General features: G+C 44.1%; 1 protein-coding gene across 1 annotated transcript in view; it reads right to left on the bottom strand.

The window, feature by feature from the left end:
- NTRK3 (neurotrophic receptor tyrosine kinase 3) overlaps positions 1-27031 on the bottom strand; it is a 464240-nt gene that overhangs the window by 211921 nt on the left and 225288 nt on the right. The gene's annotated exons all lie outside the window — the stretch shown is intronic.

Genomic DNA, 27031 nt, shown 5'->3' with positions numbered 1-27031 from the left:
TTGAGTCCCAGTCTGTGTTCAGTCCAGAAGGTGTGAACTAGATAAAGCCTGATCAAAAATGAACAGGATCCAATCTCTCACACCTCCCTGTTGAGAAGGAGTATAATACAGAAAGGAGCAATGGGGGAAGGTGCTTAGAGAGAAAGAGTAGAAATCATCTGCTACTCCAGGAATTTGATACAGTGCCGATACTTCCAGCCTATATAACCCCTTTAATAAATTAGAGAGCTATTCATTTAAATGGATTCTGCTGTTGCCTCCACTGCCAGTTAATCTGTAATTCAGATACATCAGTCGGGAGGCAAGAATCCAGAATGTAAAATGATTGATTCCTCCAAGGGCTTGAGCTTTCACGTTCTAAAACAATTTGGCATGCACTCATTCTTGCAGGTGCTCAGGCATGCTGCTCCCAGGCGAGGTCAGCAGGGAACACATAGACCATTTACATAAAAGACACACTGCCTGTTTGGGATTGCCAAAATCAGAGACAGTTCCATTCTGTCCTTTGGTCACCACCGTTGCTTAGAGCACAGACAACCAGCTGGTGGTGACCTTTTGCCCCCCCGCTGCCATTTCTCACCCCCAGTCCTCTCTACCCCTCCTTACACCACTAGAATGCTCTTTTGAAATTATTATTATTGTGTTTCGATTTTCAGTAGAAACATCTGCAGATCAGTCCTGCTCTTTTTAGTGGCGCTGAAGGGAATGCCATTTTCACTGTGGAATTTACACAAATGTAGACCTACAATGCAAGCTCTCTCCCATATTTGATTGAATGAAGGAATCAATGAATGAAGGAATCAATGAATCTCAAATTCCTTCTCTGCCAAATATAAAGAAAGTTGTGAAATGGGTAAATTCTTACCAAAAACAAACTAAAACAAAATCCTCACTCATTTGCACCAGCCAAATTCAACAGGTACAGCTATTCCCAGCATGGAGATAATCATGATGTACCTACGTGCCATATAGCTGTTGAATATGAGGAGCGTGTCAGGGGAAAAAAAGGTGGCAACCCTAATCCAGGACTAATATTGTTGAATACACAGGGATTCAAAGCCAGACTTTTAAGAGCAAAATTCTCAAAGCCCTGAGCCTGGATGAATGTATCTGTAAATCTCAGTTTCTCCCATGCTCATTTAAAACAAACAAACTGATGTCCTTTTTCACCCAGTTATGGAGGACTTTTGCAAATGTTGGGAAATTCTTGTTTAAAACAAACTGAAACAAACTTCTCACCCATCTGCAGTCTGGGACCTAAACAGAGGATTTCTGGATGGACTGCAAAAGAACCTTTCAGAAAAGATCACAGAGGCACTTAAGTAGCAATAAATCCAAGCCACCAATTGGGCTCCTGCTGTTTGCGATCGAAGGGGAATACAGGCTCCCATCAATTTCTTGCAGACAACACGAATATGTATCCAGAGCTTGTTTACAGTCGGCCTTTTGAGACCAGAGAGATTTTACAGATAGGAGTTGGGAGTTTATTTGCAGGTCAGGTGGGTGACTGAATCCGAAAGATCAGATGGCAGTCAGCAAATGAGATTATGAACAAAGCAGCCCCCAGTTAATGGCAGGGCTTTGTGCTGTGCCTGCTTCAACATGGATCTTTCAACAGCGGCTTGTTAGGGAGGCAAATCCACATTTAGTGAATCCACACAACTGGTTTCTGAGTTGGCAAAGGGGTTAGGGGGCTGAGAGGTAGCAGGAGTTTATTATTTATTGGACTTTCTGCCAAGAATGATGCTTGAGGAGGAGGAGGAGGAGGAGGAGGAGGAAGAGGTTTTTTAAAAAAAATTCATTAAAATATAATATGAAAACAAATTGTTAAAACATATCAATAAAGGGCACCCCCTTCAACAGTAGAGCAGCTTATATGTCAAATGCCAACCTATTTATTTTTTTAAATGGTTTTGCCTGCTGGTGGAGAGACAGAAGAGAGGGACCTCCAAAGTCTGGGAAGGCCCTCTCTTGTGTCTCTTTGAATTCTCCCCAGAAACAGACTGTGAATCTGTTGTAAGAAGGGAGTCACATGTTCTCTGTAATTGACCCTGGTCACAGCATTCTGGACCGCCTGAAGTTTCCAAACACTTCTCAGCGGCATCACAAGATTCAGCACATTGAAACCGTGAATTAAGGATGATCAACTTTTTTGGGGGGTGGGGGGGAATGAAATGAAATACAGAATGCTTCTAATAAGGACCAAAAATAAGAAGTAGAATCAAGACACAAAAATAGCATGACCCCAAAATGTGGAAACTAGTTTACATAGTTTCCCATATAATGAGTCTTCCAGAAAACTGGGCCACCCAAACGCAAAAGGGGACTTTGGAAGTTGGGCTTAGAACTCAAACCTTACATGTTCACCCATCCTTGCCTTGTGTTTCCCAGTGATGCTGATTTCCAGTAGCTTCAAGGCAAATGAAAGATACTTCCCACCATGCATTTTAAGTTCTTGAATAACCAGTTGATAGCCAATGTCTCTCCCAATAATAATAATAATAATAATAATAATAATAATAATAATAATAATAAGATAGGAAAAATTCAGTAGGTCTACTGACATTAGCTACAATGATAGCTAAGTGGAACCACCATGGACAGAGACAATGAACATCTGACTACCAGATGTTGGAGGGCTGACATCATCATGCCCTACTTGTAAGTTTCCCAGAACCACCTGGATGACTGCCGGTAGAAAGAACGCTGGACTAGATGAACCTCAGGCGGATCCATTCAGGGAAACTTCCTTCCTTCCTTGCCAACCCTGGCACAATAATGATCACATTTCAGTTACAGCCTGAATCAATAATGATCAATAATGATCACATTTCAGTTACAGCAAAAGGGTAGACGGGATAACCACTCCACCAGTGCTGAAGAAACATCATAATCAGGGCCAATTTAAAGGACTGCCTGTTCAGTGGCTCTGAATTAAGGTGTAACTTGCCTAAGTGATTGGCACTGGATCACTTGCCTGTCATTGGCTGTGTGATGCTGTGCAACACAGCCATCAGAATCTATGAGGAGCTGCCGGAGGACGTTCACCTCTGTGTGCAGCTGTCTTGTCTTATGAGCTTTCAGAACTGTTTCCTGGAGCATCTTTCTGACAATGAATTAATTCCAGTCTTGGGATTGGTCCTGCCCACCCAAGCTGGACAGGAAGGGATATTGAATATTTCCTTTTTGAGATGGGGACTTGCTTGAGCAACCAAGTCTTTCTGGCTCTGTTGTGGTTGTTGTTGTGGTTGTTGTGTTTCGGTTCCTAGATCCCCATTTGTTTCTCAACTCCCTGGCTCAACTGCTGGTTTCCAGCCCACCACTGACATGCAGCCTACAGCTCATCCCTGACAGGACCAGTCTGAAGACTGACACAGTCACAATTCCAGTGCTTGAATGGGGTTCATTCCACTCTGGTGCCAAGCTAACCCCAAACCACATGCAGCTAAAGAGGTGTGCAACAATCCTGGAGCCTTTTGATTTGAAACATGGGTAGGAGAAAATGCAGGCACCATTTTTGGAAAGTGTTGATCAGCAAGAGAGGAAGACAAGAGAAGACACATCATAGATTTTTGAAAACAAATGCTGAGAACAGAAAGGTACTGAGATGGCATGACACATATGAACACCATGTGATACACCAATTGTGTAAGAGCAATGGGGGGGGGGGACGACACCATGTTTTGTTTCATTTCAAGCCATCTTAGAATCTGCAGTAGAGGCTATGTGGCCCATTCCTTCCAAAGCCAAAACCTACGTAAAGGCACAAAGGCAACATCTGCCTCTCAGTGGTTTAGGAACAAACTGTTTGATTTTGTACCATCCATATCAAGAACACGGTTGTCGAGTGGAGAGGTTGTCGAGTGGAGATGGAGAACATGGAGGAGTCCTACAGTATTGACATATTTCAGTGATAACTAGATGACTGCAGTGATTGGAATGCAAAGGGGCATTAACCAGATGGTGTACTGGAGGATCCCACCTTCATAAGGAACATCAGAAGCTGCCTTATACTGAGTCAAACCATGGTTCCATTTCACCTAGTATTGTTGACACTGACTGGCAGCGCCTCTCGAGGTTTTCAGACAGGATTCCTCTCCTTGCCCTACCTGGAGAAGCTGGGGATTGAACCTGCAAAGCAGGTGCTCTATCACACTGAGTTATGCACCAACCTTCACATTTAGAGGGTAAAGCAGAGGAACTGGTGTGTGTGTGTGTGTGTGTGTGTGTGTGTGTGTGTGTGTGTGTGTGTGTTGATTGTGGTTTTGGTGTTGGAGGATTTTTGTATGAAGCTACCTTACGTCTACGGGCAGGGGCAGGTGAAGAGCTGATTCTCCATGGCACACTAGATTCCAGGGATTAACCAAGAGGACCTTAAGTGACTCACTTGGTGCAGAAAATATACTAGGCTGCAGCCCACAAATTTGGTTTTTACTATACACCAGGCAAACAGAGGGAGGAATTCTCAACAGAAAGACACCGGTAGAAGATAGAATAGAATTTTGCAGGAATTCTCAGGCTTCTATTTTCTATTTCTTTTTATGAGCCTGGATTTATGTGCTGTCTTCCTTGAATAAATGTTACTTTTGTTTAACTAGATTCCTCATTTTGCTCACTGGTTATTCAATGTTCTTTCAGCAAGGAAACGCAAAAACAAAACCCAAATGGCTTGTGGAAAAACGACAACCATGTTCTTGATAAAATACAGACAAGATAACAGGGAGTTTGGGAAGCCACCTGAATGAAATAAAGAAAGGGTGCACAATGCAAACATTCCAGTTGGGGAATCGTTGTGCAGCACAAGTAATCTATACAGCTGTATGCAGTGACACCATTTGGTTATAACCAATTAACCCCACTCCTGCCCACATTTATTCAACAAAATAAGTGTGATGCCTGGAAAAGTGGCACTCACGGCTTTATTCGGTAAGTGAATCTAGTTTAGATTAATCAACTAAAAGTTTAGTTGATTAAGCTTAGTTGGTGAGACCAGGTTTTCGACAGGCCTGTTTTTTGCTGCCCCCCCCCCCCCTCGCAACAGGGAATGAAAAAGAAGTTTAATTATGACCTTCTATTTTCTGGAGAAGCACTTTGCCTTTATTACATTGTAGAGTATCTCAAGTGCTGACTGGATCTCGTATCTGATTGAACTTTCTTTTAAAAGCATCAGCAGGCAGGAAGGAGGGGGGTCAGTTGAATTGAATGGAAACTAGCTGATGTGTATGTGCTCCATTAGGGCAAACATATATGTGTTCTTATGCCCAGTGAGGCAAATCACAGCTATGTGGGGAGGTCAATGCGAAAAATGGCCCTGGGGAAAGGGTTAAATCTTCCTTTCCATCCCTGACCCAATCGAATTCCCCTTCCCTTCCCAGACATGACTGGTTTTTAAAAGAAATATAAAGAGACAAGAGTGGGGATGGGCAAACCCTCCTGTGCCCATCCACCCCACATGCTGCTTGCTGGACCCCCACTGCCTACCAGACTTCAGAAGATGAGCAGAGCAAGCTGATAGATGGTGCCTGGGAGCTCAGTGAGCGGCACGCTGTGCATGGTGTCCCTTCCTCCCCATAAGTGCCATTTTATGGGAAATGGTGGCTAATCCCTTTCAGTAAATCCCTATTTTGCGCAAAATGGCAGCCATAAATGTATGCATTTTTTTTCTGTAAACGGCCCCATTTACGGCTGCCACCTGCACAATATGGAGATTTGCAGAAAAAGCTTACTGCAAAATGGCGACTCACGGGTAAGCAAGGATCCCTGGGTTTACCTGCCTGCACACTGGCATCTGAGTGGGGCAGGAGGGGGTGGGGCAAGCTGGCAAAATCCACTGAGGTCAAGCCCAATCAGATATCCTCTGACATCCCTAGACAAGAGACTCAAGAACCAGATCTTCTCATCCAGTTTGGCCCGCGGCACTTAAGTCTTCAAAACAAGGCTGTTTATTAGAGTCCCAGTAATGTGAAAAAAATAATCTTTTAATCAATTAGCCTGCTAAAAAGCAGGTAACTAAGAAGTCTTTAACACAGTTAATAGTTCTCAATGAAGTGTCATAGAAGAGTGATGAGAATCAACCCATGTTCACAGAAACACACACACAGACCAGCTCTTCTTCTAAATTCTACCCAACGGAAACTGGAGTTAATGAAGATTAGCCTTTGCAAAGACGGAGAACAGAGGCATATTGCTAAAGTGTTGTCTCTTTGCAACTGCAGACCGTCATTACTCCTCACTATTTACAGGTCTAAGCAGCTATTTATCTACATAATTATCTACAGTATCTGTCTAAGTGTTTACATGTAACACCCATTTGTCTAAGCACAGTGGCTTCTTGTCTATTTATCTTTCTCTTGCTGTAACCACTAAAATTTGTCTCTACTTTAACACAATGGAGGCCGTTTTGCCTTGGTGCAGGGTTGGTTTGCTGTTGTTTTTCTTCCCCGTTCTTGAAAGTGAAAGGCAGATCCCAAAAGACACACATTACTCCTACGATGTAGCAATTGGATTGGAAGTGGTGGAGTGGAGCTGGGCTTCACAGTGATGCAACACCAACATTAATATAATAATAATAATAATAATAATAATAATAATAATAATAATAATAATAATAATAGCAGCACACAAGCACCCCTTTAGAATTTCCATTCCCCTCTGGGGTTAGATAAAATCCTCAGAGTAGCTGAAGTGAAATGATTCTTCCCCCCCCCACCGGAAAAATCTATATTGTTCCCTGTTGCAATGCAAAACAGTCTGGGGTGGCTTGAATGGACAATTAAGACCCATTGCTCTTGAATGGACAATTAAGACCCATAAACTTTACAATAGGCTTCACCAAGCAGACAAAACTCATAGAACTGGATTGTTGATGTGGATCAGCACAGCTACCTGAGGTTTTAGAACTCCTTGGGGACATGGCAATCAGGAATGCTATGATGACAGCATGCACTTCAAAATCTACCCCTATAACCACTGGAAGATTATTAACACTTTCCACAGCACAGAGGAACACTCACAGGACAAGAAAGAAGCTCCAAGAGAAGCAATACCTTTGAGCAGAGCAAGAGGCTGGTTGCAAGTCAAGATTGCGGAGACAACAGAGAAATGATCTAGTGAGGTAGGTAGACTTTGGGGTCAGAAAGAAGGAGGTGGGCAGAAGAGGTGTTTCATCAGTTGTATGCAGAAAGCATCCAAAGGAGCTTATTAGATTTATACCCTGCCTTTCCTCAAAGGTGGTTGCATGAATACTGAGGACCTAGAACTTCCTGAGACAGAGGAAGCAACAGAGCCATGGCTCTGTCCCTACCAGAAGAGGGATGGGGGGAGAGAAATGCTTGAGAGGCAGGCGTTGTGTATCCACCCAGTCCCAGAGAGTGCTGTTGCCTTAAGAGGCAGACCAACAAGTCTCCTTTAATATGAAGTACCTAACTCCAATGAAGAACTCCTCAGGAGTAAGGATTGTAATATAGTGCAGCTGAGCTGAGGGTGGGGCTCAGGAAGCTCTGCATTTTCTGTTTGAACATTGCTAAAACAACACTAGTTCTCAGCTCCTTGTATCCTGAACTTCTCATGTCTGGACCTCCATCCATATCATTGACCTTGGACTTCTGGCTGATGCTGCCTCTGGATTCTGTTTACAGATATCTGCTGTCCTGTGTGCTTCATCTTGGCTATGGCCCTGTTTTATCTCTGGAGAATCCTTTTTGTCAGTAAAAACTCAGCCTACTTAATTGACACCTCCGTTGCAATTAACTGTGTGTGTGTTTGCATAACAAGGAGCTTACCTGGACACCACAGATTTGAGGTGTAGGGGTGGGGAGAAGGCGATTTCCCTTGTGTTCTGATTGTGGACTTCCAGAGGCATTGGGTTGGCAACTGTGGGATGCAGGTGGCCTTTGGCTTATCCTATTCCTATTATTCTTAAGAGTCAGATGGACTCATTGGACAGAGAAGTAGCAAGTCAACTTTTCTTCCATGTTTGCTGTGTTTTCACCTCTGCAGAAATCCTGCCCGCTTTGAATCAAGGAATAAATAAATATCTATTTCAAAATAAATGCAAGGTGGTAAAAGAAGTCACAGCTCTGTATTGGAAATTATTCTCCCAGACTTCATGCTGTGAAGATCTGATTAGGGTTCAATACTCATGCATCCTTCGTGTGCTAAGTCATCTTTAGTGAGTTTAAGCTGCTAGAGGGAGATGGATGTGGGAGTGAGAGCAGAGCATGTGAGAACCCTGATACTCTGCAGTATTGAAAGGGTATGATGTTCGCCCTCCGGCCACCTGCTCAAATGAGAAATTTCCTTGAGCATTAAAGGTTCCTATTCTGGAATGTTTTCAGCAACACCTTTTTTAAAACACGCACACGTACACACATTTAAAGGGACACAGAGCTGTACACAGGGTCACAGGGTCCATTCCCAGCAGTCCCAATAGGGAGCACAGTGCAAAACAGAATATTTTGCATTCAACCTACTGTGGTTTCATTTATGTACATGTGCATCAGTGATATATAAGATGCAAGCTCAATGCTGCACATATGCAATGGTCCAATGCAATGGGAGCTGAGCTCCTTGGGGCTTACCCTCAAAACTCAATTTTAATTATTCTGGGTAAGCAGCATTGGAGTAGCCATGTCCAAGTACCTGCCTAGGGATTGACTCCATTGGGATACAAATTCAGTGTCAAACTGTGCTGTGGTTCTCATTTCCTCTGTAATCTCTCAACCATACACAGTTCATGCCATACCCCAAAATGCTCAGTGGTGGCCCTAAGCTAAGGAACAGCAGAGCAGACATTTCAGCATCCTTTGGCTTAATCTACAAAGCTCCACTCTCAGACATCAATGAGTCACGCAGTACTAGAACAGCCTGCTCAAACCCAACGCTTAAAACAGCACACACAAACTTTGCTTTGCAAAGTGATAAAGACAAATGTTAGCACATCTGAGCTGCTGGATAGCTCATTTCTAACGTTGCATGGTCAGACCTTGTCGGAGAAGCCTAGTTCGGTATTGGCAAACAATACAGAAGACTTTAGAGTTCAATCCTAGGCATGCCTACTCAAAAGAAAGACCTACTGAGTACGTCCAGGTGAGCGACCATATGATTGCCACCTAAATCTACTGCTCAGGTGTACAAAGTGGCAATGATGAAACATCTGAATGTTCCTTGTCCCTCTTGATAATAATTTGAGATTCTGATCTAAGTAAACTGTAGCGACAGAGAGACTGTAAAGTGTCAAAGAAGATGCAGGAAGGCAAGAAATCTGGCACAAGCTGTCTCTCGTCTAACTTAATTTTATTCAGTTAGGTGACACTAGATTGACAGCCCTAGATGGCAATGACCTCTCCTGACCTACAAAACAGACATGGCATGATATATGAGCAGAGCAGAGTTCCCTCACACTGCCCTGACAGAGCAGCGCTCCCTAACCAAAATTTAGGACGGATAGTCTCTGAAAGATGTCCTCCTCCTAGCCTCTCCACAAGCTGGTTACTTACGTTCTGAATTAATATATTTATATAAAGTAACACAATGGGCAAAATGAGATATATTCTTCCATTTCTAGAAAACATTCTGGCCTCCATCTTTGTTGGTGACAGTGTAAGAGGTGAAACACAGTCCCCAGGGTAACAGCTATAGAAGGCTAGTGTTCTAGATGGCATCAGGGATGTCTTTGCTACACACCCACTCAGGCACAGGTAAACAACTTGGGACAAACATATCAAGTTGAATGCCTTCCCCTATATACACCCAATTAACTGCTAAAACCTTCTGAGAAAGCCTGATTGGTTGTTCTATGACCAATAGAGTGTTGCCAAGTAGCAGCATATAAGTGGGCCTTTTTAGAAGTGGGACTCTCTCTTTGGAAGACCCTCCCATGCATTGTTCAAGAGGCAGAAAGTGTGTCGAGCCATAAATGGCCCTTCAAAACATAGTTGTTTCCACAGGTTTCCATTGACTTATAATGGATGGTGACACTGCTCCATTTTATGACTGTTTTGAAATATGTTTTAAGAAATAATTGAGTTTTATCGTAGGGGTTTCACTCTGTGTGTGTGTGTGTGTGAGTGGTGAATTGCTTAGCGATCTTATGATATTATGCGGTGTAAAAATAGAATGAATAAATAAATAAATAATAAAACACATACACACACACGAACAAGGAAGGATGAGAACAGATCCTGCAACTGTTTGCTGTACAGCTAGGATAATCAGCCTCCCACCTCCACCATGAACAACCCTTCCCTCTTTGAAACAAGGAGGCAATTCATGAATGACTTGGCATTGTTACTGTAAGAGCTTGTGATGTAGCCCTCCCTCCATTCCTGGGGTGCATCTAAAATGGCAATGCCTCAATTCAAGGATAGTGTGAGCACCTCACACTGTTGGGAAGCTGCCAGGGCCACAACACCTTGACATTAGGGTGACCATATTTGGGAAACCAAAAAAGAGGACACCTAGTGTGTGTGTGTGGAAGCAGCTTTCTGAGTCAAGCAGAAAGTACGTTATTCCCCCACCACCTTAAAGAACCCGATTGGAGTGGAGGAGGGGAAAGGATTTCATTCTGCACCACCACCATCCACTCCAATTGGGGCCTTTTCTATAATGTCCATGAATGACCCACTTTCCCCTTTAAGACCTCAATTGGAGCTCGGGGTGGGGGAATGATGTGCCTCAAGAAAGCATGTCATTCCCTCCTGCCATGCTAATGGCAGCCTTAAAGGGGAAGGTGTGTCATTCCAGGACATTATTGAAAATTATAGAAAATCCCCCCTGACACCATGGAAAGAACAAAAACCAGGACAAATCCGGGGAAATCCTGATAGTTGGTCACCCTACTTGACATGGCTCAAGGATGCTGCCACAGAACTGGATGTAGGCACTGTTCTAATTCCCATGAAAGCATTACCCTGGGGGATTCTGGGAAAATGACAAATAGTGCCTAGATACAGCAGCCTAGCACTGCGGACGGTGGTGCCACCTTTTGCCCACAACTGCCACTTAGGCCTGCTAGAGCCCACTGAAACAAATGTGTGACATGGCCAAGGGAAAACTGAACACAGAAAAAATAATACAATCTGCCCAGGGGAGAAATGGGTCTTAGCTTTTTAATACATGAACACCATGTTCGCCGTTGCTGCAGCAAAGACCATAACCGCTGGAGACTTACAGTAACTGTTGTTGATATGCCAACTGTCTGGAGAAGTTGCACACGTTGTTCCGTGTTCTGTTTTTTTGTTTTGCAACATGTTTAGGTTTTAGCTAAGAGCTGGCTGCACTTGGGAAAAAAAATCGGGTGAAGAAGAACAAACGTGACAGTATGTTATAAAATAACGAGAGAGAGGACAAACAGAGTACATCAGAGCTGCTCTTTTAGCCTCATCAAATGTCCCTGGAAAGAGAGGACATTTGGCATTCAGAGGCAGCATATCGGAAAGGACAAAAAGGGCAGAATTGCTCAGATAATTTTGTGTCTCATTGGCATAGGGGTGTAGCTCACTAAAAGCATTTTTTAAATGGGATGTTTGCTGTCTACCTGCCTGTAACTGATGTTTCTATCTTGTCTCTATCCATTCCTGCATCTGACAAAGTGGGTTTAGCCCACGAAAGCTCATGCCTCAATGAATGAAATCTTTCTTGCAAAAAGCGATCAGCCATCGCAATTTAACATAGTTAGAAAAATAAAATTCAAGTAAAAAGATGAGCTGTAAGGAAATGGAATAAAAATAGACAGTTTACAATGAAATAAAAAGCTAAAGAAAACTACAAGAATATAAAAATACAAAATCACATTTACATAAATTAAGAGCGCCTACATAAATTAAGAGCTCTGTGCTCAACTCCTGGCTCCTCACAGTTACTCGGGAGAAGCCGGGACAAACCGCGATGCCTGTCCACATGTTCCGTGGTCTCGGGATCATCCCGAGACCACGGGAAAAGCGTGATTAAAGGCTATGCTGATATCCACTGGCTGTCAATTAGTTTCCGGGCAAAGTACAAGGTCATTATCTTTAAAGCCCAAAGTGGTTTGGGTCCAAGTTACCTGCTGGATCGCCTTCTCCCATACAGTCCGCCCCACACACTCTTGGCCTCTGGGGAGAACTTACTTCAGTCAGCCAAAACTAGGCTGACAACTGTTACCCAGAGGACCTTTTCTTCTGTCACCCCTGGATTGTGGAACAGCCTGCCAGAGGAGATTCATAAAATTAACTCTCTCTGTGATTTTAAGGCAGCTTTGAAGACTAGTCTTTTCCGGCATGCCTACCCAGATCAATGTAAAATCAAGAATTTTTAAGATGTGTTGTTCCCTGCCTCGATCCAAAGGGAGAGGTGGGTAAGAAATAATAATAATAATAATAATAATAATAATAATAATAATAATAATAATAATAATAATATCAACATGCTGGAGATAGAAACACACATCCAGATGTGTATTAGATTGTGTATGCAAACCTGCCTCCACACATGAATCTCTCTTGTGTCAGGATGTTATGTCTTCTTCTCCTTCTGTTGCAAAACACAAAGTGATCCTATACAAACATCATAACCCAAGGCTCTTCTCCATCCTTCAGGGGCAGGACCTTCCTTGACTAAGAAACAGGGTTATAAACTCATTTCCCCCTCCTCCTCCCTCCCAATCCCCTTTCCTTTTGTGTCATGTCTTTTAGATTAAGCCTGTGGGCAGGGACTGTCAAGGAATACTTTTGTAAGCCGCCGTGAGAGCCTTTTTTGGCTGAATGGCGGCATAAAAATGCTTAAATAAATAAAATAAAATAAATTTGCCTGGCAAACGGTTTCATTTCTTTCTGTAACCATACAAAAAACGGCTCAAGTTTTAAATGGAATACAATTCTGCTGCTGGAACCAGGAATGACTTTGTCAGGCAGAAGTCTGCTTCATCTTGGAATGCATGAAAAATTCACTTTTTGCTTACAAGCGTGCCTTTTCCAAAGCTCTGAATGCAAGTGTGAGCCCGTGGCCACCAAAAATAATCACAACTTGTCAAACATGGCCTTGCGTTCATTTCAATCCCTAGTTCTCCGTGAGCCCCTGCCAAAGGAAGTGAGGCAAGTGGCTACCAGGAGGAGGGCCTTTTCTGCTGTGACACCCCGGCTGTGGAATGAGCTCCCTAAGGAGGTCCGCCTGGCACCTACACTATATTCTTTTAGATGCCAGGCGAAGACCTTTTTATTCTCCCAGTATTTTAACAGTCTATGAATTAATTTTAACTTTGCTGTTTTAAATTTGTATTTTCACATCGCTGCTAATTTTATCTTGGTTTTACTTATATATATTATATTATATTATATTATATTATATTATATTATGGTTTTATACTGTTGTTTTATACTTTGAATGGTCTTAATTGTTGTGAACCTCCCAGAGAGCTTTGGCTATTGGGTGGTATAGAAATGTAATAAATAAATAAATAAATAAATAGTTCAGTTTGTGCAAATTTCCTCTGTAAAATGGATCAGCCCTACTTTAACTTAGAGTGGAAAGCTGTCCAACTTAGGAAATACACACTCATTTTTGGGAACTTGCACAAATCTCATGTTCGCTTGCTCTTCAATTTACATATGTTTCCTGTTTGGGCGGAGGAGTAATCAATGACAACTTGGAATGAGATTGAGCAGTGAGACACTGTTCACAGAATCACTTGTTTTCCCATCTCCAGTTTCACCCCTTTTGCATATGCATTTTTTTCATGTACATCTTTGCCCACATTGTTGTATGCAATTTCCCCTAAAATACACATTTTTGCAAGCACTTCCCCTAATATATGCCCCTTTGTATCCTGTTTCCCTCATTGTATGCATTTGTAATGCAATTCTCCTTGATGTATGTATTTTTCAGCATGTGTTTTGATTGGAGAACTGCATTGCAAAATTCAGAGAAGTGTGAAAATGTATGAATAATTGCATTCCAATTTCTGTATTAGTTCTGGAATTGTAAATGAAGTCAGTTTGTATTAAAATGTGTGGATGCTATTCTACTGTTGATTTCAGTTCTCTTAATTGCTTTGCATTTTATTCTTGTCTTCCTTTAAGCTGTTGTAAGCTGCTTGGAGATCATTTAATCAGAAGTAAGAACAAGTACTAATTAATTAGGGTCCCTTTTTTAATTTCAAAACACTCACAACAAGGTCCTAAAAGTTGAAGGATCACCCATCTATGTGATTCTCTAAGGTTGTCTGGAATAGGGATGTAAGAGATTTCATTTCTGAGTGCAAAACACTCAAGCAAGCTCCTGTTCACATCCATGAATGTGAATGTGTGATCATTTTCATAGAAAATGTCCATACGTTTCTGAACTTGCAATCCCATCTGAAGAAACTACATTTGGGGCATTTTCTGAATGGGAAAAAGTGTGTATTTTATCTATTTATTGCATTTATATCCCACCTTTTTACTTCCAAGGAACCCAAGGTGGTGTATATAATCGTCCTCCTCTCCTTTTTATCCTCACAACAACAACCCTGTGAGGTGGGTTGGGCTGAGAGTCCGTGACTGGCTCAAAGTCACCCAGTGGGTTTCCATGGCCGAGTGGGGACTAGAACCCGGATCTGCTGGCTCCCAGTCCAACACTTTAGGCACTATACCACACTGGATGCATGCTTTTAAAAATGCACATTTTTCCTGATCAAAAATGTGAATTTTACCAATTGAGAGAGAGAGAGAGAGAGAGAGAGAGAGAGAGAGAGAAGTCACATTTGGAAATGTGAATGAGGAGAACAAAATATTGAGGAGGAATCTAGAGGGTCTCAATGAGGGTCTCCATGAGATGAAACATGTAATCTCATTGACATACAGACAATGAGTACAGTCAAGGACTCATACAGTCCTAGCCTGTAAACGCCCCCCCATTCTTAAATACAAAACAAAAAGAACAAAGTGGAAGCAGCCATACTAGTTGCTGAATGGGCGCCTGGGATCCCACAATAGCCTACCCAGTTTGAATGTCTGGATCTCACTTCAGATCCAGATACAAAGTGGGTTGACCTAGGCCCAAAGCAGCCCGAGTCAGATTGGGGCCTATTCGGAAGCTCTGAATCAGCCTCTGAAGTGAATCGGGGTGGGGGGGGGAGGCCCATGCACAGACCTACTTAGAATCATAGAATAGTAGAGTTGGAAGGGGCCTATAAGGCCATTGAGTCCAACCCCCTGCTCAATGCAGGAATCTACCCTAAAGCATCCCTGACAGATGGTTGTCCAGCTGCCTCTTGAATGCCTTCCGTGTCCTGCACTCTGGGAGGATCAAGAAGAGATCCTGGCCCTCCTCTGTGTGACAGCCCTTAATCTTCTCTTCTCCAGGCTAATCATGCCCACTTCTTTCAGTCTCTCTTCATAGGGATTTGTTTCCAGACCCCTGATCATCCTGGTTGCCCTCCTTTTTGACACAATGCTTACTGCACACAGTGCAGTAAGGAAAAACAGCCACTGGGCTTAGCTTGATGTTCCCCTAAGCTCAGCACCCCTGGTGACCACTCAGCTTGCCCACCCTGCTCCCTGGCAACCCTACAGCCAGCCCTGATCCCAAGCAACCCACTGATCACCACCACCATCACGCTGCATATGACCAATATCCCCATGATTCTTCCAAGGTTGGTGCTGTTTTTGCTGTCCCCAGAGTCTAAAAAATCCAGGCAACCCCTTCGAGAGCCCTGCTATCAATTTGTGACACCCGCTCAAGCAGAGTTGGCACAAACAAGAGTGATCTGTCAAAGGCAGCATTGCCAGAAGGGGGTAGAACAGAAGCCCATCTCTCCCCTTCACCCCACCAGAGCTTGGCAGCATGAGCTTCCCGCACTACAGCCTGCCTTGGCCTGTCCCTGTGCATGATGTACTCTGAGTAATCTTCCCGTGTTACACTCAACGCTGTGTGTAGGAGAACAGCACATTCCCGGCGTATGCTTCAATCTGCTTTATCAGCCGGGGCGATTTGTTTCCTGCAGAGACAAACCAACGCAGCACATCTAAAGGGCAATTTAAATATCACAACCAGAGAAGCTCTTTAGACACACAGCATTGTAAGAGGGCCAAGAACCCCAAAGCAGAAAGGGCATATTGTCAAAGCCTCAGATATCTGCTTTGACATGCCATTGCTAAAAGTCATTGATCAGTGTTCTCCTTGGCATGCCCAAATCTCCGTGATTTGTTCTCGGTGTTTGGAAGCGTAAGACCCAAGAAACGTTCAGTGAATCAAAGCCAATGTTCAAAGTGCAATGCGTTACAGGAAGACATAAACGTGGACAATCCCAGAAAGGTGTTGGTGTCGAAAAACCTGGGAGGTTTCCATGTGAGTGAATGCCCTTTGTTGATTATTTTGTTGTGTATTGTTTTACTATGCCTGTTTTGTGTAATCCCTTCCCTTCATCCTTTGGTTTTATCATGAGATTTTATTGGAATGTTCACATTGTGACAGAGACTTGCTGTTTCACTTTTGTTTTGGACAATGCCAGGTGCATTCATGATATTATTATTATAATAACAATAACAATAACAATAATAATTTCAAGAACAATAGACCATGTAACAGAAGGATGTAAAATTCTGGCAGAAATGGACTATACAGACATAATACAGCTGCAAAAATAATTCATCAACTGGCCATCAAATTCAACCTCATCAAACAACCTACGCCATATTATACATACTCACCCGAAACAATCTTGGAAAATGCAGATCACAAAATATACTGGGAGAGAACAATACCTTGCAACCGACAAGACATAAAAAGTTATAGACAAAAAAGAAAAACACACGTACCTCATTGACATAGTAATACCAAATGACAAAAATGTTGTTTAAAAGGAAGAAGAAAAGAGAGAAAAATATACACCACTGGCCATGGAAGTTAAAGAACTATGGCAACCGGAAAAGGTCACAATTATCCCGTTAGTCACATGAGTCACTGGCATCACATCAAAAAACTATACAGAAAACCTTCAGAAACTGGGCCTACCAAAATACATCCACACCAACATCCAGAAATCAGTCATACTTAAAACATGTTCACTAGTCAGGAAATTCCTGAATCAGTAACAGGCAGCGTGACTTGGCAAAGCCTGTCATGACCTTCTAGAAAAGCTGTAACGAGTGAGAAAGTAGATGATGACGATGATTAATCACTGACAACGTGTTCCTGGTATAGTCACAAATCCAAACGTAAAGCCCGAAGAAGGTTTGTGCTAACATGTGATTTTTGAACATGTTGAGGTTCTCTGAATTCTTGTTGCCTTTGCTGAACATGAGTGCCTCCTCCCATCATTTTTTAAAAAAAATCCATTCATTTTTCTGTGCAATTTTTCCCAACTGGAAAAAAAAGTATTTTATAACATGCACATTTTTTCTGATTGAAAATATGCACACATACCCCACCATAGGTAGCAGAAAGAAAATGCAGATTTTGCAGGGATTTGCAGAAATGTGCACTTTAAAGTGTGAACACAAGTTCAGGAAATTGAGAAAAAATCCTGAGAATTGCATTCCTACTCACATTCAGGGTTGCAAACAGAACATGTTTGCATCTTTGGAACACATGAACAAAATGCTCATGCCTCACTGGGCTTTTTCAAGCATCATGTGGGGGACAATGGAGAAAGCCTGAACTTCTGGTGAGCACCTGGTTCGAACACTCATGTAAGGTTTAAGGGCATGCCAAAAGGACCCATTTCTGCCCTATTTCTTTAACCACTAAGGGTGCCCCCAACTTATCTGTGATGGTGGGAATAGCACCAAAGGCTGTAGTTGCTGACCCAGATCCATAGCAGAACATCCACTCCCACTTGGACTGGGACTAAGGAACCCAGTATCATGAGCAGAAAGAGACATGAATGCCATTATTTGAACATAAGTAGTGCCATACTAGATCAGTCTAAGGGTCCATCTAGTCCAGCACTCTGTTCCCATAGTGGCCAAGCAGCTGTCAACCAGGGGCCAACAAAGAAGGACATGGTGCAACAGTACCCTCCCACCCATGTTCCTCAGCAACTGGTGCAGACAGGCTTACTGCCTCAAATACTGGAGATAGCACACAACTATCACGTCTAGTAGCCATTGACAGCCTTCTCCTCCAGCAATTTATCCACCCCCCTTTTAAAGCCATCCAAATGGGTGGCCATCACTACAACTTGTGGTAGTGAATTCCATATTTTAACTATGTGCTGTGTGAAGAAGAACTTCCTTTTATTTGTCCTGAATCTCCCACCAATCAGCTTCATGGGATGACCCCGGGTTCTAGTATTTTGAGAGAGGGAGAAAAATGTCTCCCTATCCACATTCTCAACACCATGCATCATTTTGTACACTTCTATCATGTCTCCCCTTAGTCTCCTTTGGAGCATGGTGGCACTTGGAATCCCAGGCACTCCAGGAAGTTGAAGTGGTCCCTACTTCGTCTTCTACCTTCCTCACCGCTACAGATAAGTTAATGGGCCCATTGGGGAACAGTGTAGTGGGGCAAAAGACCGACAGAAGTGGACACTTGAGTTTGGAGTCTAGCAGGTGCTGTTTTACTCATCTCTACTTATGAATTCAATTTTTTACAACTTGCTTAGTATTTGGAATACTGGAGAAATTCAAGACAGATTAAACTGAGTTCAGATTTCTAAGAATCTGAACTACAGAACGAACTGTGGACAGGCCTCCTCAGGTCACAGGTAGTCTGCAGACTTTGGGATTCTTCTTTAACTTTCTTGAAATTTGCTCAAATTTATTCGCAGGAAAATGGGGAAAATGTACAATTTCTGGAACCTCCATTGTGTGCAACAATTTTCGAAACAAGGGTGGATGGCTGCTGAATACTCGTTGGGCCTTGCTGAGCCTCAAAAGAAGCTCATGTGGCTGACAAGTGGAGCCAGATGGCAGCAGCAGGGTGATCATCCGACAAATGGGACATGGGTGAATTCCTACTTTTTTAATGCAGACTTACCTAATGCTGTACTTTCGTATGAAGTACAAATGTAGGATCAAAGATTGCATATGTTAGGGGAAACTGCATACAAAAAAGTAGGGCTATGCTCCGCTCCAACTCAGATCGTGAATCCGGAGCGGAGCGACCCAATCCGCCTCTGCCAAAGGTGGATCTGAATTGGGTTGGGGGAGCTACGGATCGAGGCAAAGCGGTTCACCTCCATCCAGAGCTCTGAATGCAGGTAAGTGGGGGGAGCGGTTCATCTGGGGGTGGCGCTGCTGCCGCAGTCCATGTGGCGGTGGTGGAGCCAGGTAAGCAGGCAGGGGGGAGGGCGGCTTACCTGTGTCCATCACAGTCTGGCGCAATCTTCAACTGAGGCTTGCACCAGACAGTGATGGAGGCAGGTAAGTGGGGGTGAGAGGGGCTTACTGCAGTCCGTGCAGTGATGGCAGCGGAGCCAGGTAAGGGGGCAGGGGGGAGGGGGATTATTCAGCCCCTGTTTTGTCCCCCCTTCCCTATTCACCTACCTCCTACTCACCTACCGCCGCAAAGGCAAGTAAGTAGGGAAGGGGGCAAAATCTTGATCCGTCCCTCCAGATCTCGCTCCGTGGAGCGGGGCAGGGTTAGATCAACCCGAAGCAGTTTGGTCCCAATCCGAAAGTTCCCAATCAGGCCACAAAGTAGTTGGGGGGGGGGTCCGTGCACAGCCCTACAAAAAAGGCTTACGTTCAGTGAAATTGGATGCAAAAACCTGTGAGTAGCAAGGAAAGGAACCTCTCATGCAAGCACTTGAGACATTGCTGACTCCTAGAGGGACGCCTGCTTCGCTGACGTTTTCTTGGCAGGCCTTATAGCGGGGTGGATTGCCATTGCCTTCCCCAGTCATGGTTCCCTTTCCCCCAGCTACCTGGGTACTCATTTTACCGACCTCGGAAGGATGGAAGGCTGAGTCAACCTGAGCCAGCTGCCTGAGAACCAGCTTCCGCTGGGATCGAACTCAGGCCGTGGGGAGAGTTTCGGCTGCAGTAACTGCCGCTTACCACTCTGCACCATACGAACAGAGAAACCTGCATATAAAACTGCATACAAATTTTCAAATGGATTTTTTTTTTAAAAAAAACACTCACAAACTGAAGCAGAAATGGGATGGGACAAACTTAGTCCTGGGGGGACTTAGTCCTGGGGGGTGGGGAATGTAAACATGATAGAAAGCAAAACGGATCCCTGCTTCTCTAGCTGAGTTTCTCATGAATAGCAAGGCACCATGCAGCCTGCATTTCACACACTGCAGTGGCTGGGATCTATATTGAATTGCTCACAACATCTTGTAGGAACATACATTTTGTGGTCATTGCTTCCTAATATCTCCTTAACCAAGAGAACTGAGGCCATATTGGCTTTTAAACTCAATGGAAACCAGGCCTTTGCATGGCCAATGACTAGAGCGTGGAGCAGGTGGAGAAGAAACGGCAGTGTGTATGTACAGGAGGCCTCGCCATCGTTCCTTTGAATGAAAATAGGGGCGTTACAGGCATGCTCCCATTTTCCATCGGAGAGATGTTGGGAGGGTGTGCCAAGAGATGATGCTAAGATTGATGCGAAGCGTCACACAGCTTCTGGGAGGATTTGTTTGCATCTGAAAGGACTCTTCCAAAGACTGCACATGATCTGTTTGGGTTGTTGTGGTTGTTTATGGGCAGGAAGGAGGTGTTGTGTCTGGTCACAGAGCGTTGAGTCCGTGGCCTGCTGCTTCCCAGGGCCGCCAACATGGATTTTCACTTTCCTCCTTGCTTTGGGGCTCATTTGGACACACTTGGGTTTTTTCTCTGGCAAGTGCTGAAGAATCATTTATTTGTTTATGCTTCATTAAAAAATGGGGGTGGGGTGAATCCAGCAGCTTTGGGGAATGTATGCTTGGGCATTAAAATCATGGGCATGACTGCAGGAAAGCAACCTTTCAGTTTGGAAATTATTGCTCACTGATTAGCATGGAAAACATTCTTCATGGTGTTTCTTTGGATGGAAGACTTTGATCACCAACATGATTCCAGTCACTTCTACCATGTTACAACTAGGGCTGTGCTATGCTCTGATTCGGATCGCGAATCCGGAGTGGAGTGACCTGATCCACCTCTGCCAAAGGCGGATCCGAATCGGGTCAAGGTAGCTGCAGATCGAGGCAAAGTGGTTCACCTCCATCCAGAGCTCTGAATGCAGGTAAGTGGGGGGAGGGGGGTCAACTGGCACCGGCACCACAGTCCATGTGGCAATGGTGGCGGAGCTAGGTAAGGGAACGGGGGGGTTATTTGGCCCCCATTTTGCCCCCCTTTCCCACTTACCTGCCTCCGCCATCCGCTGCAGAGGCAAGAAAGTAGGGAAGGGGGTCAAAATCTCAATCTGCCCCTCCGGATCTCGCTTGAGCCTGGGAGCAGGGGACATCTAGCCCTCCATGTGTCCCTGTCCAGCCCTCCTGGTTTTCTAGAAGGCCATGCCCCTTTGCCCCAACCAACAATGGTTTGGTGGCTTACTGTTTTTGTGTGCAGTTTTCTCTCCATTCAAAAAGGTTGAGGTACCACTAGAATGCGGCCCCTGAGAGCTTTTCTTAAATGAAATTTAGCCCTCAGAATGAAAGGGGTTCTGCACTCCTGTTACACCCTTCACTGCTTATCCACCTGACTTCCTGCTCTGCAATTGATTCTGCCTCTGCACTGACCGAAGCACCGTCCAAATCTGCCCCCAGTCTTACTGGGTTTCTGACTTCCTCCTTCCAATCAGGGCAAGTTCCAGATGGCTACCATTGCCTGGGGCCCAAGTTAAATAGATTGGAAAAGGCTACCCTGGCCTCAACAGTGTCATATTTCTCATTTTTGCTCAGAGCTCACAGGAAGGTCAAAGACGGCATGAGAGAATTCTCCATTTCCAAAATTTGGCTCTTTCAAATGAAGGTGGACTGGTGATGATGCTTTGCCTGAAGGCCACCAAATTCAAAGAGCCGGTGTAGCCCAGCACTGATATCTTGAGTTCTTTGATTGGTCTTTCCTGCTTACATTATTAAAACATGAGGATGAAAGTCGTAACATCCTAAGTGACTCCTGAAAGGGTATTTTAGCTGTGAAGAATGGGAAGAAAACATTGCCAAGCACTGTCCAAACTAAACGTTCCGGGAAGTTTACCAAACACCTGAACCCAGCAGCGGTGACGGCCCTACGCTCTCTTTAAATGCATCGAAAGCCGGCTTATGAGTCAAGAAGCTCGCTTGAACAAAGACGACGTGCGCAGAAAGGCTCACCTAATGTCTCCAAACAGAGCGGGCGACAAATATCTCTCCCTCCCTCTCCCTCTGCTTCTCTGTAAATTACCGGGATATCACCACTAATTATCAGGCTCAACAAGTGAAGTCGGGCAATTTGTTACAGACACGTCAGCGAAACTGCACGCATTGCGGGGTTGCGAGGGGAGGAAGGGAAGAGAATGCCGGAGAACCCGTCTAAGAAGCTGCAGGGAGAAGAGAAGGGAAGGCCATGGCAATGGAGGAAGGAGTGTGTCTGTCTCTTGTCTCTCTCTGTCTCTCTCTGTGTCTCTCCCCCAACTGGCATTAGGGGGGTTGTAGCCTATCAGCCATAGCCACTGTTTTCCTCCCCCGACCCATCCCAATGTTTACTTCACGTATTGCGCTCTGTGGCTTCACAAAGAGGATTAAGTCGTGAGGCGGCCTTGCCAACTTCGAGGGAATTAATCAAGAAGTAATCGGAATGGAAATTAATCTGAAGAGTTAATTAATAAGCCCAAGCTGGGAGAGCACTGGCATTCCTCCCTATCACGCCTTCCAGTTCTCCGTGTGGTACCCCATGGGCCCAGGATGGCAGCCATGCGGAGGACGGAAACAGAGTCCGAGCAAGGGGAAATGAATCAAGCAGTGAGTTCTGTCCCACTCTGCTTGCAAAGATAAAGGAGTGGCAGACTCAAGCTATTGACTCGTTTTGTTCACTTGTACAAAATGAGGCATGGTGTGGAGAACGTGGATAGAGAGACATTTTTCCTCCCTCTCTCAAAATACTAGAACCCAATGGGGTCATCGCATGAAGCTGATGGGTGGGAGATTCAGGACAGATAAAAGGAAAACTTCTTCACACCGCACAGAGTTAAATGATGGAACTCACTACCACAAGATGTAGTGACGGCCACCAATTTGGATGGCTTTAAAAGGGGGTGGGATGAATTCCTGGAGGAGGAGGCTATCAATGGCTACTAGCCCTGATGGTTGTGTGCTACCTCTAGCATTTGGGGCAGTAAGCCTGTGTGCACCTGTCGTGGGAGGGTGCTGTTGCACCATGTCCTGCTTGTGGGTCCCTGGTCGATGGCTGGTTGGCCACTGTGGGAACAGAGTGCTGGACTAGATGGACCCTTGGTCTGATCCAGCATGGCTCTTCTTATGTTCTTCTAGTTTCCAGTTCAGTTTGATGGAGTGAATGTAGTTCCTCCCCATATCTATGAAAGTAGTCCTCCATATCTCTTTATTAATGCCCCAGGGTTTTTTTTTTCTGGGCGGGGGGAATGTGTGACCAAGTACATGTCTTCTTCTCCTGAATGTCTCATCAGAAAGCATAGTGTGTAGGCAGCAGTGCAGTTAATTAATTAATTAAAAATATTTGTATCCCGCCCTGTATCAGGGCAGCTCACAACACATTTAAAACACATAATCAAGCCCTAAATGCCCTGGACTTGGGGTAGCTAAAGGACCCCTCTCCCATACCATCCTTCCCAAATCCGACACTACCCAGGCTCCCTTTATCTCCCAATCAGACTATTGCAATGCACAGAGTTGGCGAATCTGTCAAACTGGATTTCTCACCGGCTCTCTTCCCTGCCCCCCAATTCTTTCTGCCCAAATTCCATTTTGGATTACTTGTTGCTGTTGTTAGAATGAAAATGTCTATATATTTCCATGTGTATTTTTTTAAAAAAAATCATTTTCGTACACATATTCCATAAATATATACAATTTTGGATACACCTTTGCAATGTAAAATATATATTTTTAACTCCGGAGTCCAACTCTAGATTGTTTCTCTCACAATAACCGAGAGTTCCCAGTTTGCACACTATGTGGGGTGTCTCTCGATGGATACAAATGGTACCTTGCAGCAGAAATTCACCCTCAGCATGTGAGGGATCAGGAGGAGGCATGCAACATCACAGATGAACCGATGTATACAACTCTGCTATATCCATTTTGCCTCCTTTGAGTGAATAATGCTTGAATAGGTCTGTCATGCAGGTACTGTCTGCAAACAAATGTTGCATATGTGAATAGGTGGAAAACATGGAGGATCCTAACCCCAGTGTTATAAAAATGCATGGCCAAATCTAAAAATAAGTTAAGCGGTTTGCTTAGTACTTACCCTTGGAAATCAACAAGACATTCAAGCGCATACCTTGCTCAATGGATTCTATTCCCCACTCTTCCACAAAATCTCAGAGGCTGCATTAAGTTACCTTACCATACCTTCATGCAACCTTGCCTTTCAGTTTTGATGATCGGCTGCATAATTTCCCCATGAACTCATGCAAATGTGTTGTCCAGTGAAGGATTCATTTGCATAAGTGGTATTAAAGATGCCACTTGAAACGGCACATTCTCCAAGGGAGGTGGAGGGGGGAAGCAACAAAATTCCTCTTTCCACATGCAAGAAGCAGAAACAAAAGTCCATCGGCGCAACGGATAATGCAGGGGGGAGAACGGCACATCTCATGAAAGATGGAAGCAACCAGTTTATGTGAGTATCTCTCTCACACACACTCTCACACTCTCTTTCTAACTTTATATACTCTACTTGCCAAGGGTAAAATATGTACACACCATGGAGCACCGGTAGCCTGCACACTAGGATGAATGTGTCTGCGCAGTGCGCACCACGTCCCAGGCAGCCCACTGTTTATGTTAAAAAGCATTAACTAATTCCCAAGACAAGCGACAAGGTCATTAAAAGGGAAAGGCAGCCTATCTCACTGCACAGTGCCAACAGGAGGGGAGACGTCGCTGGTTGCAGGAGGAAGCGTAAGCCCAATTGCTAGTCACTGCAGCTTATCTAAATAATGCCATTCTGAAAATAAGGAATTAGCCGATCAGCATCCCACGTCTGAAGGATGAACGATTCTCAGAATGCAATTGTGGACTTAAAAATAGAAATTAAAACAAATCAGCAAGAGAGAGAGAGAGAGAGAGAGAGAGAGAGAGAGAGAGAGAGAGAGAGCTCTTACTTGATAATAGAGGAACCATATTTTCAGTAGCAGATGACATGAATTTGCCCTGTTTAAAAAGTATTAGGGCATGGTTAGATGAGGAGGTTGGAGGGGGATGATCTCGTGGTATTATACTCGTGAGATCCACCCCCTCAGTCTACATGTGGCACACAACTTCCCAGGAAGACAGAGGACATCGCGCCCGCCGTTTTGATTTTTTTTTATCGAAAAGGTGTGCAGGAGCACTCGAGCACAATGGCACTGTTTTGTTTTTTTAAAAAATTCTGCTCCCCCCTCACCCCACCCCTGATGGGCACAGAGCTCCTGAAGAGCTCTGTGCCGCATGCCCGGGTCCCAGCTCCTCACAGTTACTCGTGAGGAGCTGGGATGAAACCACTATGGCAGGCCACACCTCCTGCGGTCTTGGGATCATCCTGAGACTGCAGGAAAAACTGCAATATATATATATATATATATATATATATATATATTGGCAAATATCCCGGGGCAAGGGAGGGATCATAAGAACAGGTACATAAAAACATAAGAAATGAATGGGATTTAAATTCATCATGACTAACTTAAATCCCATTCATTTCAATGGGTCTTCTTTAAGTAGGACTTTAGTTGGATTCTTGGTAGCCTCGTGTGGCGCAGAGTGGTAAAGCAGCAGTTTCTGCAGCCGAAACGCTCCCCGTGGCTTGAGTTCGATCCCAGCAGAAGCTGGTTTCAGGCAGCCGGCTCGGGTCGACTCAGCCTTCCATCCTCCCAAGGTCGGTAAAATGAGTACCCAGTTAGCTGGGGGAAAGGTAATAACGGCTGGGGAAGGTAACGGCAAACCACCCCGCTATAAGGCCTGCCAAGAAATCGACAGCGAAAGCTGGCGTCCCTCCAAGAGTCAGCAGTGACTCAGTGCTTGCACAAGAGGTTCCTTTCCTTTCCTTAGTTGGATTCTACCTTAAGTGACCTGACATCTGGAAGTGGTACATTCCCTGCACAGGAACTGACTAAAGAAAGAAAAAAGAACATTGATGAGTTAGAAGAGTGGATATGCATGATTTGGAAAGAAACCCAAAGAATATGAAGAGAAATGATGTGAAAGTAAAGAAGAAACGTAATAATGAATGCACTTAAAATATAAGAACAACATTTTTAATTGGGTTTGGAAGTAATAGGGTAACCAATGAAGACAAAGCAATAAGTGAATCAGTTTCTGAGAAAAGAAAATGTCAAGTAGCTGAACAAAAATCTGAAATAAAGGCATAAGATGAGACATAGGGAAAAACATTACAGTAATCCAAGTGAGATAAAAATAAAAAATAAAGAAGAAGGCAAAGAGTGAGCCAAATCAATGGAAAGAAAAGAACACATTTTAAGGAGGCTATCACTTTGATGGTGGCATATTTCTTTTAGCAAGAGAAGACGTGGGAGAAGAGCAGGCAAGGGAAACACCTACAATCAGAAATTGAGAATAGCCGATAGTCACACTAGAATCCCGTGACTGGACAGAGTCGTAGGCCTTAGCTAGACCTAAGGTTTATCCCGGGATCGTCCTGGCGGCCATCCCTGTTCATATAAATGACACACAGGGGATCCCGGGAGCAGGTAGGGACAAGAACAAGGAGAAAATTTCAGTTTCAGCTCGATTAAGTTTATGGAAATGAGTAAATAACCAGTAAGAAAGACAGCTATCAGACAAATTAAAGAATGAAGGAGAATGATCAGGCATAGGAAAAAGGAAGCGGAAATTACCTGCATAGTTTGCAACCATATGCTCTCATTCACAAAAACACTTAATTTCTACTATTGTGCTGTGCTGTTATCATGTCTTGGAGATATAAAGGTCAGAAGGAAAGGAGATACTGCCCCC

Source organism: Elgaria multicarinata, chromosome 16 (assembly GCF_023053635.1).
Source record: "Elgaria multicarinata webbii isolate HBS135686 ecotype San Diego chromosome 16, rElgMul1.1.pri, whole genome shotgun sequence".
Lineage (NCBI taxonomy): Eukaryota > Metazoa > Chordata > Lepidosauria > Squamata > Anguidae > Elgaria > Elgaria multicarinata.
Note: the sequence above shows the minus strand (reverse complement) of the source record. Positions and strands in the feature narration are given on the sequence as shown.